General features: G+C 28.4%; 1 long non-coding RNA gene across 1 annotated transcript; it reads left to right on the forward strand.

Annotated features, from left to right (window-relative positions):
• Positions 1 to 207: 207 nt before the first annotated feature.
• LOC139906734 (uncharacterized) lies at positions 208 to 1,716 on the forward strand. The gene is made up of 3 exons (XR_011782555.1): positions 208 to 866; positions 929 to 1,018; positions 1,078 to 1,716. It is a non-coding gene; the product is annotated as an uncharacterized lncRNA (long non-coding RNA).
• Positions 1,717 to 5,900: the final 4,184 nt, after the last annotated feature.

Consider the following 5,900-nt stretch of genomic DNA (forward strand, 5'->3'; position numbering starts at 1 on the left):
TTGTTGAATAATGAATTCAATACTATGTAGGACGTCAAAGAACACTCAAATTCTTAGGGATACTACGGAAGTTCGATTAAAATTTTAATAAAGTTATTGTCAAATTTAAAAATAAAATTTATGTTAATGTTATAGCATGTTTTCCTTAAAGTAAGGTAAAATTTATACACATTTCCATTTTTATAAAATATAACGCGTATATTATAGGTAAGGGTGATTTTTTTGGTAAGAATACAAAAGCGTGCGAGGAGAAAAGAAGAATTACTTATGGCATCATTGATTAAATAATATACATCTTCTTCTATCAATCATGAACGTTATCATTCCCGCCTTTATTATTCAATATTAATATAATATGAGATGGTGATAGTCGATAGAGAACTGAATAAAATCCCCAAAATGACGTCGCCTTCTGTCTGGATTTATGAAAATGGAGGCCCAGGAATTTGGAAAATACTTACCGGATGAGAAACAGATGGTTTGTCGGATTTGTCGATATAAATGTGCCTTTAGTCCCCTGTCTAGAATTACACGCCACTCATTATCCTCATATCATAACAAGAGTATGGATATTCATCTATAAAATCAATTTGACGATGAATACATCAAGTCAGACTTTAACTTTGATCTCACAACGATGCTTATTGCATGTAATATAACCTTATCCATTACTAATCATCTACGTTCAAAAAATTTATGGAGAAATACAAGGGTAAACATATCCCTTCCCGAGGAACCATCATTAAATTAATGGAGGATGTTGGTACTGATGTCATATATAGAAATACATATAAAAATGTTTTGAGTCATCCACACCAAATGATGATCAAGTTATCAGTAAAAGTATTTACGACTTAAAGACTTTGGTATGATCATTAGGTTTTCCAATATTACATAGTCTATAAATAATACTTTTTTGTCACTTAAGGATTAGCTATGGTTCATAAGCTCCAAGAAATGATGTTCAAAAAACTCATAAAAGGCAAAAACAACGGCTTAAATGGTCACAACAACGGAGGTAGTTACATTGGGTGTAGCATTATAATTAGTAATTGTGTGTATCCTTCATTATAATAGTATTTTGTTATACAAGTATAAATCACCAGGGGTCTTTTTTTGATGCTCTTAATAAGGAGTAATATCGCCGGATATTACTACATAATTTTTATATCTAAGATAAGTAATTAAGGTTTAAAATTTTACTGCATGGATTAACTTTTATTTTCTTAGATAAACATGAAATAAATGAAAGTGGGATTCTAGAAGCTGTTCGTACTAAGATTGGAAGAAGATATGGATTTAAATCTAACATTATTTTATGATTTTGACATTTACTTTATTATTAATAATTAAGATCTTATTGGTAGAGATTTTTCTATCCTGTGCACAATTGTATATGCAACTTGCACATGAGGAAAAAAGGGGGATGATATTTTTTATTAAACCCCACGCCTGGCTTGTGTTTTGCAACCTAAAGTTATGACATATTGAACTGAATTCCGATGTTAGAACAAGAAAATATTATTTGGATCAATCTATTATTTCAATATTCTGTGTTTATAATTTATTGTTATTATTAGTTATATGATTCTAATTGTTTAATTTTGTATATTTAACTTAAATGTATGATGGTTTATTTTTTAGTATGTAGATTATATTTAATTTAAGCCTTCTATTTTAAACTTGGAACTTCAAATATATTTCGAAATACTCTTACTTTGTCGTTTTATTAGTTATTATTCTGAGAATATGGTTCATAATGAATTACAATTTCATAGAATGTGACGTTTTCAAATCCACTGTAACGGATAAAAACCGTCTAAGTCAATTATACGTAGTATATTTTTATTAAACATTTTGCTAATAAATTCTTTCGTTATACCCTCAAAAATCATATAATAAAATAATATATATAAATAATCATAATACAGCAGGCAGATGATAATCTCATCAGTATTTAAACAATAATACCATATGTCTTTCTCCCCCCCTTCTACTCGCACGCGTTATTCTCTACAATATTATCAACTATAATTATAGGTAATTTAATTTTTTTAAGTTTATTTATTCTTCAACGCATTGGACATAAAATAAGAATATTACTTACTTTTCTTGTGAAGAATAATAACATATTTTAAAAATAATATTATGGATGTAACAAAGACAAATAACCTATTATATTTTATTTTCAATATTAAAAATATTAATTTTCATTGTACAATTGTTTTATAAGGATGTTTAATTCCTTTTTCGACGATAGAGAAAGAGAAAAAGTATAGATTTATGACAAGGGTTAGTATAAAAAACTGTATGGACTATTAATTACTTAATACAATAAAATAAAATAGTAAAGACCTAATATTCAGAGCTTTAATTGAGTTTATTTTTTCAGTGTTCGGGTAAAGTCCGAGTCCTCATGCTCAGGGTCTTTCTGGTTCCGAGTCATTGTGCTGCAGGTTTTTCGAGTTCTGAAAACAAGTCCTAATGCTCCCTGTCCACGGATAAATAATAATGACTGGATCTACCTATAGTCTCATCAGATGGTACTTTTTTGGTACATTTATGTGCGACATACCACTGAAACCCCTTTCAAAATCAAATTTAGCAATATGAGTGTTTATGTATTTAAAAACCTGGCTATCGTAATTTATGGTTTCAGGTGCCCATTCTCACAATTTGATGTATTCCTTGTCTTTCTCTATTCCCTCCTGTCATTTAGTTTCGAAAGGTTGAAGATGAATATTTTGGCATGGATTTTCAATGATAGGTACACTTGAGAGTAGCGGCGATCTCTCTTTTAATTCTTAAACGGTTACCTGAACTGGATTCAATCTTTGTTGAATAACAATTATTTCTGACAAAAGTGGATCATTTTTCAAAATATATTTTTCTTTTTAGATTGCATCTATAACCTTCATATACTCTTTGAGTTAATTGATGTCCTGGGCGTAATACTGAATTTTTTTATATCACCTGAATTCTGAAAAAATTATTCACTTCAGAGATGATAATATTTGTATTTTAGAAGTAATCAGGACAGAGTGTTGATATTCTGTTCAGACTATACGCGTAACAAATTACATATTAGATATTTGGAAAATATTGTTTAAGGTTTTTTGCTGCTTTAATGCAATACCCTTCTCCATTGGTAATGAAAACCTTGACTATTATGTTTCTGAAATTAGAGGTAAAACGTTGCTTTTACTTATTACAACAACACATGTAATTATTGTACACCTTCCAAATTAATGAGATAAAGACGACACAAAGAAGGACCATATTAAGGACCAACCACCATTACCGTCATGGATAACCGTCGAGTCGGTAGGTTCTTCTAATTCAATAAATATATCCTTATCCTCTAATGCTTAATAGATCTTGGATAAAACTTTTTTACTTCGAAACTCCATTTACTTGGTAATGTAGAAGTGACAATACATTTTGCCAGCGTAAAGTACAATGCACTTTTCAAAATTTGGATAATTCTCGAAATGGAGTGGAATATTTGAGGATACAAGCATTATAATTTTTTAAGCAGTAAAATTGGAAATGTCAGAATTGGAATAATTTATGTGACTTGAATAAAGCTCCAAATTCCTCACGTTAATTCGGTTTTTAATGCGTTTTTCTACTTATAACTTATTCAAAACTTCAATCAAATGATAAATAAAAGCTTTGCCAAAAACCTAAAATAATTTTCTGAACTTAATATATTTTTATATAAATTATCAGCGATTAAAGAATCGATTGCAATATACATCCCCTTTAAAAGATATATTATATATATAAAATATTAATTAATTTTGAAAAAAAAATATATTAACTTTTTTACATTCATTTTTATTTTAATAAAATATTACTTTCTTCATGGAAAAATGAACTTGTAACTACATACAATGAGAAATGTCTTTGAATAAACACAATTCAAAAAAATTGTTTGGAAATATATGTAATAATTGTATTATTTGGAAAACGTTTTTTTTATTTTAATATGCATTTAGGAAAATTATAAATTATAAAATTTACATAATATATATTTTTTACTAATACAATAAACAATTTCATTATGTTTTTTATGAAACTATGGTTAACATAAATTTAAATAACGTCTTTAGAAGTTTGCTGGTGTTGGTGATGATGATCGAAGTTATTGTTTGTGTTTTCCATAATATTGAAACCGATTCTTGGCAATAACAATATTGCAATTAAGAACAACTAATGTATAATATTTAACAATTTTACGGTATAAATCAATTAACCCTTCAATTATTAATTATATCAACGAAACTTATTCAATAAAAATGACATCAACGTTCTTACCTCCAATTTCAGAGACAAAATAGTGAAGGTTTTCATAGCCAATGGAGCAGGGTATTACATTAAAGCAGCTAAAATCCTGTAACAACATTTTCCAAATATATTGGATATCAGTTGTTACACTTATAGACAGAACAGAATATATATTCTCTGCCTGGTTACTTATAAAATACAAAAATTATCATCTTTGAAGTGAATAATTTTTTTAGAATTCATGTTATATAAAACTATTCACTATTACGCCATGGACTTCAATTCAGTCAAACAGTATATTAATGTTATAGATGAAAACAAAGATGTAATCTAAAAATAAAAAAATATTTTGAAGAATGAACTACTTTTGTCAGAAATCATGGTCATTCAACAAAATTTGAATCCAGTCCAGGTAACCATTAACTCGTTGAATCTATATCATATAATCTTTAAACTTGACATATGCACCGGGAAAATAATAGTAGGGAGGGGTGTTAATATAAAATTTTATAATAATTTTCTTTCTGTTTTATTTTCGACATATACCTATGTATTTATACCGTTCAAGATAAATTTTATATATTCTGTAAATCAATAAGTAATTTGTAGTACAGTTTCCATGGCACCAGTGGGCCATGTGGAAGTACGCCCCTCACTTCTTTACAATCTATATAGTAACGACAATCTTTTTGGAAATGGCTAATAACAATAAATAAGTTTTATTTAGGATCAGATATAGGCTACAAAAAAAGATAATTTCAAGTTACTAACGACTGCTACGTTCCAGATTATAGCATTACAAAAGCTTCACGAATATTCGATGGAATAAGTAAATATTTAAAATGAAGAAAAAAACAATAATTCTAAAAATCTCATTGATACTACTAGTCAACCTTTCAATTAATTCAGACAGATTTGTAAAAATCCTTGCTTTAGTTATTCTTTAACAAACAGGAAGTTTTCATCAACTCAGGGTATGTCTGGAGATTGGATGTGAACAGCAAATAGATCATACATTCAGACCTAACCAAAAGAAGTTCATACATGTATTGAATGATTCTTTGTACAAATCACCGTGAATTACAATTTCAAAAGCCCTTGATGGTGATTTTAAGGAAATTCTCATAAAATTGAGAATTTTTTATCCTGTTTTTCTCCTATACAATGCCAAAAAATTATTCTGAATTATGCCTCAAGTTATCTAGTTCCTGAAATTGTTAATATTTATTGATTTAATTATAATGATTCAATACAGTTTCTTTTAATACAAAAATAAAGCTAAAATATATATCATAATTTATTGTATTATAGAATCAAAAGGGATTTCTGACTGTTCATATATATTAGGTGCGACACAAAAAGATTGTCGCTGGAGAAACTACCGTGTATTTCATAGGAAAAAAGGAATGACAATAGAAAAATCTACCGATTAATGTTCTTGATGACTTCCCTGATTCTGCCAGACATGCTTGCAACCAGATTCTCTCAGATTTCGGGGTGCCAGACAGTTTTGACTTACTGTATGAGCTTCTCTTTGTATGTGCTAGTGGTCAGGCTCTTGCACTTCTCCTTCATAAATGTCCACAGATTTCTATCAGATTCAAGTCAGG

Source organism: Lepeophtheirus salmonis, chromosome 12 (genome assembly GCF_016086655.4).
Source record: "Lepeophtheirus salmonis chromosome 12, UVic_Lsal_1.4, whole genome shotgun sequence".
Taxonomy (NCBI): domain Eukaryota; kingdom Metazoa; phylum Arthropoda; class Copepoda; order Siphonostomatoida; family Caligidae; genus Lepeophtheirus; species Lepeophtheirus salmonis.